This window comes from Orcinus orca, chromosome X, assembly GCF_937001465.1.
Source record: "Orcinus orca chromosome X, mOrcOrc1.1, whole genome shotgun sequence".
In the NCBI taxonomy this organism is placed as follows: Eukaryota; Metazoa; Chordata; class Mammalia; order Artiodactyla; family Delphinidae; genus Orcinus; species Orcinus orca.
In genome coordinates this window covers 60125535-60139365 of record NC_064580.1, presented here as the reverse complement: position 1 = coordinate 60139365, position 13831 = coordinate 60125535, and positions in this window count along the sequence as shown.

The following is a 13831-nucleotide window of genomic DNA, read 5'->3' as shown; positions in this document are numbered from 1 at the left end:
AGTTGATGTAAAGTCTCTGAGGCTCACTCCTGCCCTGGGTGGATTCTGAGAAGAAAGCAGCTTATTGCCATGTTCCTTTACCACTGCTTTCACTCATCCCTTGCCTCCTGTACCACCACATCACACAAATGAAGTGGATTAGGGTTATTCAACCTAGATGGGGTGAGTAGCTGTTCTCTGCTTCCACTGAGGACAGAACCATAAAAATCAGGTAGAAACTGTATTGGCTATTTTAATAATCACTACTTTCTAGTGCCATGCACTGTGGTCATTATATCTACCTCATTTACTCTTCACAACAGCTCACAAGGTAGATGTAATTCTTCCCATTTTAAAGATGAGAAAACTACAACTCAGAAGAGTTAAGTAATTTGCCCAAAGTCACACAGCTTATAAGCAACAGGATTTCATTCATCCATTCAACCACCACTGAGTACCTATCAAGTGCTAAGCACTGTTCTAGGCGCTGGGCACACAGTGATGAAGACAGCCAATCATTAAATAAATAGAAAATATAATGCCAAGCAGTGATAAATGCTTTGATGAAAAATACAGGAGGGCTGTGGACTAGAGAGTGCTGTTGGGGGTAGAGCTGAGGCAGGTGCTGTTTTAGCTAGGATGGTTAGAGCAGGCCTCTTGGAGGAGGTGACCTCTGAGTAGAGATTGCAATGAAGCAGGGGAGGGCACCATGTGGAGGTCTGGGGGAAGAACATTCTAAACAGAGGGGATTGCAGGGGCAAAGTTCCTGAGGAGGGAATGAGCTCGGTATGTTCAGTGCAAAGCAAGGGAGCACCATGGCTAGAGAAGAGTGGGTAAGGAGGTAGGGAACTGCAGTTAGATGACAGAGGTTTTCACTGGCCACAGGGAATACTTGGGGTTTGGTGTGATGAGAAGCGAAAGGAGGGTTTTGAGCAGAGGAATGACCTGATCTGAATGACATGACCCAGCTTCTCTGGAGAATGGAGCATACGGGAGAAGAGTGGAGGCAGGGAGCCCAGAGAGGATGGGTGCACTGTCCAGATAGACATGATGGGGACTTTGGGCCCATGGCAGTAAGTGTGGTGGTTGTGCAAGGAGTCAGCTGGGAGTCAGAGCTTTCAGGATTGTTGATTCCTTGGATGAGGGAAAGAGAAAGAAAAGAGGATGCCAAAGCCTGGGCATATGGGTGAATAGTGGTGCTGGGTGGTGAGATGTGGAAGACTGAGGGGGAAATTTGGGGTGAAGGTGCCTATTTGGGCCCCAGTATGAGTGACTCCAGGAGTCTGGGCTCTTCCACAAACTTCTTCACAGCGCAGGGATTCATTCCCAGAACAAGATACTGGGTGACAAAGCTGAAGAATCTCTGGCTTGTATTCTTCTTGAAAAGATGGAAAGACAGACGTCGTCTTGGCTGGCTGGGGCCTGACCTGTTCTGAGGTGCGGCCAAGCCAGATGGCCCCTTGAAGTCCTCATGGCTTGAGGATTCTCTTCTGTGATCTATGACCTGGAGGTGGGAGTAGGAATTTTCTCTTTTAACTAACATTTTTCATTTTCCACAGCCTGATCTCTTTTAGATCCAGTCTAATTTCTTACAGGCCTTGGGCTAATTTGCACAGCTGGGTTTTACATCTGGGCTGTTGCCATCTACACCAATTGCCTTCCTGGCTACAGGCAGGATGAGACCGCAGCCCCAGGGGAAGCCACAAGCTCCTGGAACTGCCTTTGCGAGAATGCCCTGGGCCTGAGGACTGGGCCCCCTGAGCCAGATGCCTGCTTCCATCTGTTCTGTCCTCCCAGCTCCCAGTCAGGGGAGCTGTGGGCCTCAGCCTCAGGTGGGCCTCACAGATACCAGCATCTTGGGAGGTCAGGAAACAGGTCTGGAGACACACGTGCATGCATGCGTGCTCACACACACAAAAAGAGGAAGGGGGCAAACGAATATAGATACAGACAGAGGAAGGGAAAAATACAGAGAAGGCAAGAATGGGAGTGAAGGAGAGGAGAGAAATAGTAAGACAGACATATAAGAAAGATAGCTAGATACAGAGACAGAGATAGAGAATCAGAGAGGTAGAGACAGAGAGAAAATTTTCAGAGGGAGATAGAGAGTAGGGGAAGCAGTAAGAGGCAGCAACAGAGTGAAACCAGGGTACAGAGGGAAACACCAAAGCAGACAGAGTAAGAAAGAAAAAGGCCCAAAGAGGCAGGCAGACAATGGTGGGGGTGGGGGGGAAGAGAGTGGAAAACTTGTGGGAATGATGTGTTTGGAGGCATGTGTCTAGCTTTAACCCAGTGTCGGGGCTTAATAAAATATGGCTATTAGTATTACCAATAGAAGAATGTGCCTTTTTTTTTTTTTTTTTTTTTTTTGTGGTACACGGGCCTCTCACTGTTGTGGCCTCTCCCGTTGCAGAGCACAGGCTCCAGACGCGCTGGCTCAGCGGCCATGGCTCACGGGCCCAGCCGCTCCACGGCATGTGGGATCTTCCCAGACCGGGGCAAGAACTCGTGTCCCCTGCATCGGCAGGCGGACTCTCAACCACTGCACCACCAGGGAAGCCCAAGAATGTGCCATTTTTATAGGTCAAGAACAGTTGACTATCAGCAGGTTTATATGTTTCGATCTTAAAGTTATTGTTTTGTCCCACGGGACCCTAATGGGTGGTGGAGGCATGGAGGCATGCCATGATCAGAGCTGAGTTTGTAAATGATAGCTTTTGAAGCCAGTGTGGATTTGAACAGGTAAGACTGGAGGTCAGGAGGCCAGGGAGGAAGAGGCTGGGCCAAGGGTCCAGGCCAGAGATGGGGAAGGTCTGTGGTCTCACAGGTACCGGAGGGTTGGAATGGGAGAGGGGGGTGGATCAAAGGCATCCATTGGAAACATCCAGAGACCTCGATGACAGATGGGATAGACAGGGTGAAGGGGAATTGGCTCAGTCCTCTTTAGTTTTCAAGGCCAAGCTCAAGCCTCGTGATCCTATGAAGAAACCTCCTTTGGGCCCTGCCCCCACCCGGGGCTCTCCCTCATCAGTCTCTGAGCCCTCAGACTTGGCATTGTTGGGGCAGAATTTGCTCCTGACTCTTCAGGACTCCCTCACTACGGGAGTGCCTGACTGGCCCAGCACTCACAGCCCCACACAGACTCTGGAGCCTGAGCTCTTCCATTGGAATCCCAGCACTGTCTTCTCTGTGAACTTGGGCAAGCTACTCACTATTTCTGAAGTTCACATCTCCTTCCTACCTCAGAAGCTAGTGTGAGCAGTAAATGGGGTAACACATGCAATGTGGTCAGGTGCTGTCTATTCTTATTATCAATGACCATTAGTCGCTGTAGATTGTTACTGTTTTCTATCCACTTGGGCTGGAGCACATTAGCTACATCTAATTTGCATGTCCACCCTGCCCTCTCCAGGACTTAGCTCACAAGCAAGTACTGACCAATTGTCCAGAGCCCTGATTCAATTCCCTTCTGTTCGGCAAACACCAAGGAAACAACTCATAGCTTCCCTGTTGGCCCCTTGGTACACTCATAGATGTCAAATACCTGGTCCCAGCCTGTGAAACTCCCAGTCTAATAATACTAATCAAATAACATTTATTGAGCACTGTATCTGTTCAGGTTTGATCAGTGGAGCAGAACCACTTGGAGTGATCTGAAATAAGGCATTTATTATGAGGATTCGAGTTTCCACCATCTTGGGAGAGGATGAAGAAACCTGTGGAAGGTTGTGGCCTCTGCATCTGGTGGCCACAGATGGGACGTGAAGTGAGAGAGAGTGAGGACAAATCAGGACCTACATCTGCCTCTCACCACCTCCAGCCTCATCTGTGTGAGTGACCTGCAGAAGAAGCTGGCTGCACATGATCCTGGCCCAGGACTCACTGAAGAAAATCTGGGGACCTGGAAGGGCTCTAGGACCGACTGCTACCGCATGCCAGTGAGCTGAGCTAACAGAGTGGGAAGGAAATGGGTCAGCTTCAGCAGCGTCTCGACATCAACCTGCAGAGCTCAATGCTGCTGTCGCATTTCTGCCTTCCAGATCTTATGCGATTTCCTCTCATAGCCAACCCTAATCTGGAACTGGGTAGAGAAAGGAACTCCGTGGAGGGGGATTGCTAAGCTAAATGAAACTGGTTTCTGGGTCTCCCTTACCTTCTCCTCACCCACTGAAAGAAGAGAGCTCTGCCCCCTTGATGGAACCTAGGAGAGTGACCTTGTCACAGTACCTGGTGTTCAATGGGGATGGAGGCATTGGCGTGGGGAAGAGAAGCTGAGGAATTAATCTCTGTAGATGGTGGATTGGTGATGGTGGTGCGCAGCCCAGCTGAGATGGAGGTGGTTTGGGGGTTCATAATCTAGAAAATCACCTCAATTCTCCATGTCACCTGTGTGCCCAGTCCCATAATTCCTGGTTCTCTGGGGACTTTCTGGGCACCCCTCCCCTGGTTCTTCTCAGTTAAGGATGATATGGTTTTGATTAATTTTTCAGTTAAAATCAGGTTCAAATTCATTTTGTTTAGAGAGTTAGAGGAGAGTTTCGTGGCATGCCTTAAGATTCTCCCAGGAGTATCACTGGGCCACCACCAATCCAAGACCAGGGTGGTGGAAAGGAAGGCAGAGAGGCAGCAAAGAGGAGGATGCGGGTGGCAAGGCAGTCGGTTTTGAATTAGCCCTTGTTTGCTTTTATTTAGACCTCATTGAGACCACACTATAACCATGCCCTCCTCAGGGCCAAGAAAAAGAAAGAGGAAAAGAATATCCCTCGGGTGAGCTCGGCCAAGGGCTTTCATTTACAGAAAGAGAAGCATCGCTGTTTACCTGGCCCCTCTGATTACCAATGATTTGCGATTCAAAACAAACCTTCAGTAATTCAGAACAAATGCAGTCCCTCTCAGTTGGTCTGGGCCAGGGTGAGCTCTGGAGCTGACAAGGCTGCTGTCTAAGGTGGGGGGCCTCAGCCCCGAGGAAGACCTGGGGGAAGAGCGGGAAAGGAAGGGAGCCCGAGGCAGACCACTGGGCTTCTCCAACGTGGCCTCACCACTTGCTAGCTGTGTGACCCTGAGCAGCTTCCTAAACCTCTAAGTCTGTGTCTCCATCTGTAAAATGGGCATAAAAATAATAGTGTCTGCCTCATAGGGTGGTTGTGCATACGCTAGAAAACGCTCTGAAACATTTTGCTATTATTGTTGTTATTAATAACAACATTATTTTTATTGAATGCACTTAGCAATAAGCTCTTTCATTTAACTCATTGTACAACCCTATGAGGTAGGGGGAATTTATAGTTGAAGGAACTGAGGTTCAGAGAGGCAAGTGAGCTATCAAGATCACAGTTAGTAAGTGACAGAAAGATTTGATCCCAAGTCTGTTTGATTCCTCCTGCTACATCACAAAAAGTGGCCAATGCCTTAAGAGAGGTCTCACCAGAGGGCATTCTCTCTCTCTCTCTCTCTCTCTCTCTCTTTCTCTGTCTCTCTAATTACCCTCACCCACCCCCATGTGAGGGCACAGCAAGAAGGCAGCTGTCTGCAAGCCAGGAAAAGAGCTCTCACCAGAAAACAACCGTGCTGGCATCTTGATTTGGACTTGCAGCCTCTAGAATTGTGAGAATATAAATTTCTGTTGTTTAAGCCAGAGAGAGAGGAAAAGAGATCTCAATAACAACAGAGAGTCGAAGGAGAGGTCGCTGTCAGCTGTGATGTATAAGGGACTTCACTGAGGAAATGGTATTTTGATCTGGGTCTTTAAAATGCTCAAATTTGAAAACCTGAGTACTAGAAGAGGGGCATCACAAGGAATTGTTCCATTGGGTTGAAATGCATATGAGTCAGGCCTGGAGTGCATGTTAAAGCCAGATTGTGGAGAACCTCAAATTCATTCATTCAGTCATTCATTCAGCTGCTACTTGGTAAGTACCTGCTGGGTCCTTTTCTGGGTGCTGTGAACACAGCCGTGAACCGAACAGACCAAAACCCCTGCCCTTGGGGAGCTGGTGCACTGGCAGAAAGGAAGAATTCTTCCCCAGGTGCCTGGGCACCTTTCCCAGCCTGTTGGCACTGAAGGCTTCAGCATAGCAAGGCCTGGGGGAAGGACCGAGGCAGGCCCAGGAGGGCCAGGGGCCAGAAGGAGAGAGTCTACGTGAAGGTGTCCTGAGAAAACAGACCAAGTGGGGGCTTGAAAATCTCTGGAGGCTGAGCTGTTTGGAGTGAAGCTATCAGCAATAGGGAAACATGGAAGGTTCTCAAAGCGGAGGATTGGTAGCACCAGAGCCGTGCTTTAGGGCCACTACTCAGGAACCATGTACAGGATGGACTTTGGGTGTAAAGTTTAGACATCAGGAGGTAAGGAGGAGGGCCATCACTCTAAGATTTAGGATTCCCAGAAGAACTGGCCCAGCACCAAATTAAAATGAGGGGCTCCTGTTCAAAAATTATTAAGAATTTCAGGATGGTGAGGCCAGAGCATTAAACCTAGTGCGAGGCTTTTCTGAGCCTAGGGCCCTGTGTGAGTGCCCAGATCACACATCCACGAAGCTGGCCCTGCTTTACCTGGTGCTTTACGTGGCGCTCACCACTCTGGACAGCCCTGCAGTGCCTGAGGGAAATGGAGTCCAACCTCATCCACCCCCTAGACACATCTGATTTCTTCCATTCCTTCTAATCTGAATGATGCTGGCCATCACTTGAGACCAACCTGTCCCCAGGGTAGATGTTTCCCTCCAGGCCCTCCAAGAGTTGGCTGTCTTTGTCCTTTCTTTCCTTCTTTCTTCCCTTCCTTCCTTCTTTCCTTCCTTCCTTCCTTCCCTTCTCTTCCCTTTCCTCCCTCCCTCCCTCTCTTCCCTTCCCTTTCCTTTCCTTTCCCTTCCTTCCTTCCTTCCTTCCTTTCTTCTTTCTTTCTGTCTGTTCTGTCTGTTCTTTCTTTCTTTCTTTCTTTCTTTCTTTCTTTCTATTTTCTTTCTCTTTCTATCAAACATTTATTGGGGAATATACTATAAAAAAGTATGGACTTGGAATGTGACAGACATTGGCTTAAAACAAAGCCTCACCTGTCACTACCTGGTCAAGTCCCTTAACCAGTTCTGAGACTCAGTTTTCTAAGTTTTAAAATAGGCACGACATCCACCTACCTCATAGGGCTGTCATAATGCTCAAATTAGACAATGTGTACAAGGCGCATACTCCACTTTGCACACTACAGCATGTGCTCAACACATATTTGTTAGAAAGAGCCATGGACCAGGTGTCAGAAGTCATTTTCTGGGTCTGCCATTTTGTACCTGTGACCCCGGGCAAGCCATTTCAAGTCTGAGTTTTAATTTGCTTATGTGTAAAATGGGAATTATTATGCATATTTCATAGATTTGCTGTGTTAAAAAGGCAGGTAAAGTGTCTAATAGAGTGGTTGGCACTCTTTCAATGGAAGTTCTCTCTCTGGTTCTTAATACACATCCATCCACTCAGTTCCCCTCTCTGCCCACAGTGTGAGCTGCAGTGAACCCATTCACTCAAGGCAGCCTGCTCTCTCTGTATGGGGCCCTAATTTTGTTGCCAGGTTACCTTCTGGGTGCCTCGGGCCCAGTCACTGCCCCAGGAACAGAGTTCCTGAACCCCAAACTCTTGGCCATCTGGCTGTCTCTCATCCTCACGGACAAGCCCTGTGTCTGCTTCCCCTGCAGGCTTTCTCTGCACCTCTAGAGCCAGATCTTTGTCCTGTCGCTTCTCTAGTGTCTTCTCCAACTCTGCATAACACCAGACATGCCCGTGGAGGTAGGAGCTGCTTCCTTCTAGAGCTCAGCGTTCTAGGCTTGCCTCTACATGGGGAGGCTCAGACAGCATAAACTCCAAATCCTCCCCCAACCCTCTTTTCTCCACTCCTTGTGGGGCTTGCTGGGCGAGTCGTCAGGTGCCTTTGGTTGATATGGTGTTGGTGGTGGCAGCATGCAGAGTAGGCCTGCCTGCCAAGTTCCAGGTCTGAGAGCCCAATGGGCCAGGAGGTACCTAGCCACAGTCCTGGGTCTCACAGGTGATGATACCAGGCCAGAGGACCAGGCAGGCAGAAAGCAGACATCAGGAGGATAGGAGGGTGAGGCTAGGGTGTCAGCTAAGGCTAAGTTGTCAGCTTCCACAGGCATAGTCACGTTGAGCCCAGTGCCCAGCAAGTCATTAGAGAATAGGAAGCACAGAGGGGACCTCCAGTGTTGGGGTGGGCTTACAGGGGTGTGTTCTAACCACTCAGTCATTCAATATTTATTGAGCACCTACTACATGCCAGGCACTGTTCTAGGTACTGGGGATATAGCAGAGAACAGAAGACCCTGCCATATAGTCTAGTGGTCAGATAAAGGCAATAGATGAATAAGGATACAAATGGTGAGATATGATATGGAGAAAGGAAAGGCATTTAAGAGGGGTAAGGTGCTGGGTAGGATAGGTTGACAGAGTTACTATTTTATTTCACGTGGTTAGGGAGAAAGCATTTCCATTAAGGTGACACTGGAGCAGAGATTGAAGGGTATGGGTGTATTATATCAAGTTCAATGGAAACTGTATCTCCAGTAGAGGGAAGAGCAAAGGCATAGAGTTGGGTGTGTACTTTGTGGGTATGGAGAATGGAAAGTAGAGTGGGATGAACAATAAAGACAGCAGTGGGAGGGGAGCCAGGGAGGTGGCCTGGGGGACAGATCTTGGGGGTCCTTGTAAGTCATTTGGCTTTTGTTCTGAGGAGGATGGAGCCATTGGAGGGTTTTGAGCAGGTGAGTGACAGGATCTGACTTACGTCTTAACAGAAATACAGGGGCAACTGTGAGTTGAACATGGAGGGCAGGAGTGAACACTGAGAAAGAAGTAAGGAGGCTCTGGGGATCGTCCCATGAGAGGTGATGGTGGCTCGAACCAAGGTAGAAGTCGTGAGGGGGTAAAAAAACCTGTTTGGATTCTGGACTTTTTAGAAGGCAGAGCAAACAGGATCTCTAGCTAAGGAGTAGGGACAATCCAGGAGGGCGATTTGGCCTGTGTTAAGAGAGGGATGAAGCCCCAGGCATCCGGAGAGATATGCTTTCTGTCCAGGCCTCAAACCTGAATGGAGCATCATTCAGCAGTCAGAGAAGCAGTGCTCTACATGGGCACAGCATCTCAAGTCAGCCTATCAGGCACAACTGCAGATAGTCAAAATTATCCTTGAGAATCCCTTCAATTGACCATGAAGTTGGAACCAATCACGGCCTTATGAGTTGAGCTACATATGAAGCTGTTAGGAGCCATGTGGAATGAAAAAAGGGATCATTAAACATGTCCACTATACTCAACGTGGGGAGATGTTGATGGCATAAGAGGCTGGAGGCCAGTGGGGCAGATAATGAGAGACTAGCAGAGCCACGTAATAAATGGCCACATGATACTACTGCACCAAGCTAAGTTTCTGGGAGGTACAAACTCAAGTCACAGCCCCTCAGAGAACTCTAAGAGTGAGTACTAGTTCCTTGGACTCCATCTCACAGAGTTAACCCATCTAGGTCATGGAGCCAGAGATTGTCATGACAGGGTGGCCGGAGGATGCCAAGGGACCACCCCATCTACTCTTTGAATCTCCACAAAGTGGTCATCCAGCCCTGGCTTACACACCTCCAGTGATGGGACACTCACTACCTCCCTCCTCCCCAGTTTTGAGCGTGGATTGCTGTTCAGAAAATTCTTTCTTAGATTGAGGGGAAGTGCTCTGGCTCCCTGCCACTTTCTCCCAGGAGTCTCTGCCCCCTGAGTCCACACCGACACTATCTGCTCCCTCTGTTCTCTCTGGCCGTGACAGCCCTTCAGAGCTTTTACAACAGAGATCACATTCCCCTGCCCTCTCTGCTTGATGCCAGGAAGCTCCAGCTCCTTGTGGGATCTGGCCTCCAGCCCTTTCCCAGTCCTCCTGCACTGAGTCGTGGACTCCGCCTTTCCTGCTCTGTCCTGAAGACCTCCTCAAAGGATCATCCATAAGGACCCAGTCTTCCAACATTGGATCCTGTGGGGCTCCCACCCGGAGGCCTTGCCAGATACCTGGCTTACCAACCTCATGCTATAAGCAAGGACCAGAACCCATCTAAAACCCAACTCGCCACCTGCTGCTGCCCCGGCCTTTCCAAGCAAGAGCTACACTTGGAACCTGTGAAGTGGGGGACTGGGAGCTCCTCCCCAGCACCTGATTCCCAGACTGGTCCTCCCAAATCTTTGACTCCAAGTCAACAGAGGATGGCTGCTTTCCTGAAGCTGCCCCTTTAGCTTCTCCCATCTCTTCTGACTCATCCATCTTCATACTTCTCACTCACCCCACTAAATGCTCCATGATCATCGTCACACAGATCCTCTCCCTCCCCCACTGGTGAGGACGAAGCCCAAAGCCCTCACTTCTGGGGTTCCCCCTTCTCCCCATGAGGTCATAACAAGCTTGATTGCATCCACATGGTCTACCACTGCTGCCTCCTAGCCCACAGCCCCTGAAGAAGCCCCGACATCCTCTTGGTTTGGCTTCTGCACTGGTCCAGGCCCCAATTTCCTGCCACGCCAATCAGGAGGAGGTGGCACCCCCCAACCTGAAGAGTGTGTCTCATTTCTCCACTTCCTGCCACCCCAGAGTCGTGATGGAGTTTTTCCCAACAACCACGATCCCCTCAGCAGTAGATCTCCTTTTCCTGAAACCTCCTGACAAGGTACAAGGGTGAGGTTAGGGGTAGGATTTGGGGAGGGGGTCAGCACAGGGGGTAGACATGCATTGGAATTTCCTCAGGATTCTGTGGGTCCAGGAGCAAGGGAAGCTAGGGATGGTCAACACTAGGCCTGAATGCAGGACTGGCCTCTACATTTAGCTCATGGGGGCAAGGGGTTGAGGGTGAGGTCCAGTGAGCTCCTCTGGCCTCCCTGCCCTCCTGTGGCATCAGAAGCTCCCTCTACCCTGAAACCCAGGCGGCATGTGGCAAGCAGCTGGCTGGAGGTTTCTGTGCAAAGCTATGGTCATGGTTCACCAGAGCTAGGCCTGAAAATGGGTGAGCCTTGGTGTGCAGTTGAGGGAAGCTGGGCTGCCTTCCCTTCTGGAGGCTGTCTCTGGTCCAAAGCTAAAGGACTGCTGGAACTGCTGAGCTTGGGGCCTAATGACCATGCTTTGATTCTTACTCAGTACATCTTTGCTGCCTCTTCCTACCACTGTTAGACTCCTTTGAGCCTTCCCTGGAAATCCAAGAAGAGACTACAGGCCCTCCCTGGGTGGTTGCTTCCCTAGCCCAGGCAAGGTCCCCAGAGAGCTGCCTGGCCTTCTCCCAACACCAGATCCATCCTGAAATAAGAATAAGAATGATAGTCATAATAAGAAGATATTCTGCCTAATGAAGAGTACCAGTGAGGTAGGTATTATTATTATTATTAAATCCATTTTGTAGATGAGCAAATTGAGGCTCAGAGAAGAAAATTACTTGCCACAGAGGTAGGAAGTAGTGAAGCCAAGATTTAAATGCAAATCTGTGACTCCAGAAAGTGTTTACAGTTATGGCATTCCCACTTCCCCATCCTCTTTCCTCATTACCCTCCCCTTCCCGCTTCCTCACACCCATCTTAGTCTCTGCTTTGTGTCTTCCTCTCCATCTCCCACCACTGCCCCCACTCTGGGCTTCAGGCAAGCCAGCCAGCGGCCAGCTCACCCCCATGGCTGAAACGTGGAGCTCAGCTGCTCCAGACACACATTTTTACCAGACCAGATAAGGTTTCACCATTGGGGCAGTGAGCAATTTATTTCTGAGTCTGAAGTGGGAAAGGGGTGGTGTGAAGCCCTAGAATTCAGTCTGCTGAAGCAAAAAGAAGCAAGGAAGTGTGTGTGTGTGTGTGTGTGTGTGTGTGTGTGTGTAGAGGAATGGGGGAGGGAGCAGGAGACCTGAGTATCGTGGAAAGCAATGGAAGCTTGCTGGGTCCTCTTCAATCCTAAATAGAGAAGTGGAATGTGGCAGAATTTGGGGCAGACACACTCAGCTGTCCCCACCTTTCAACTACTGCAGTCCAATCACCATGCCCATCGCTGCTGAAAAATTCTCTTACGGAAGTCACCAAAGAACTTCTAATCACAAATCTGCTGGACACTTTCTTTTCCTTATATTTGACTTCACATTTGACACAGTTGGTCAGCCTCTCCTTTTGGGGACACTCTCTTCCCTTGGCTTCTCTGCCCCTGCATTCTCTAAATGTCCTCTTGCCTCTCTGATCCAACGCTGCTCAGTCTTCTTGACAGATTTTCTCTTGCTCTACTCATTCCAGAAGTCTCCCCAGACCCTAACCTTAGCCCTCTCCTCTTATGCTCTGTCCTTGCTCAGGGCCAGCTCACCCACTCCCGTGGCTTTACTGCCTGTCTCTTTGCTTGTATCCCTCACATCTCTAGCCCCTTCCAGACTTACCTTCTGAGCTACAGGATCTGCCACTGCCTGACCACTCTCTCAATCTGGATGGTCCACGAGCACTTCAAATTCCACATGGCCAATCTAGAACTCAACTAATCTGCACACTGTTCCTTCTCTTGTGATTTCTGCGCCGATGACAGGAATCACTAGCCACCCAATTGTGCAAGCCAGAATTTGCTTTCACACCTCCCTCTCTACCATGCCTCCAGCCGATCAACCCCCAAGCCCTATTGCTGCTATATTCTAGATATACCAGAAAAAGTCCGCTTCGCTCCATACTCACTGCCGCCACCCTGGTCCAAGCCTCCATTGCCTCTTACTTAGACTACACAACATCCTTTTCAACAGTCTCCCTGCTTCCACTCTTGCTCCTCTATAATCCAGAGTCCTCCCAGTGGCCAGAGTGATCTTGTAAATTACAGATAGATCTCCTTTCTCCTGCTTAAGAACTTTCAATATCTCCCAGCAGCCTCAAGATACAGTCCAAACTCCTTACCTGGCCTGGCCCCAGGCTACTTCTCCAGTCTCATCCCTTGACATCTCCTCCTATCCCCCACCCAAGTAGCCATCCCCGACTGTAGACTCCAGCAACACTGAGCTTCTCTCTGCTCCTTCAGGAGCAGACTTCAAGCTGTTCTGGAATGAGGGGGAGGCCGGAACTGAAGTGAGTTTCAAAAGGGAGGAGTGGCTTCCAAACATGGACGAAGAGTGTCCACGGTGGAGCTGGACACAAAGACAGGGCTTCTTAAGTGTCAATGACTCATTCCTGAATCCTTCAGGCTCTGAGACAACCAGAAGCTCGCTCCAGCTGGGGCCTGAAGGAAGCTAAGATATCACTTCTTCCTTTTCGGAGAGAAGTTGCAGGGCCCAAGGTTTCCTGTAGCTTCCCAGGGGCCAAGATGATCTTGCTCACGTCCAGCTCCCCAGTGTCAGCTGCCACAGACGTCACAGCTTGAGACTGGAGAAACACAGAAGACATAGGTGGTTCCTTGGAAGAGAGCTGAGGAAGGCAGGCTGTGGCAAATAGAGCAGGCCCTCAGTCAGGGGAGGCTCTGAAGGGAAGGGTTGGGGCAGGGGAGGCAAAGTCAGAGAAATGGAAAAATATGAGAGAGACAGAGAGAGAGAGGAGAATACAGTGGGACCTAGAGTAAAAGTGAAAGAGATGGAAGACTGAGCTACAGAGACAGTGAAAGAGAGAGATAAGTATGAGAGAGGGAGGGCAGGAGAGGGAGAGGAGAGACAGAGAGAGACTGGGATTAAGGGAAGGAAGACAAACAGAAAAGCAGAAGCAGAAACGGAGAGGTGCAGAGAAGGAGGGAGAGGTAAAAATGCACAGAGAAAGATAAAGAGAGAATAAGAGAAAAGAACAAATAGAAAAGGGCAAAAAAAGAGAGACTGAGGTTGGGAGAGAGAGAAAGAATGGGAAACAAGAG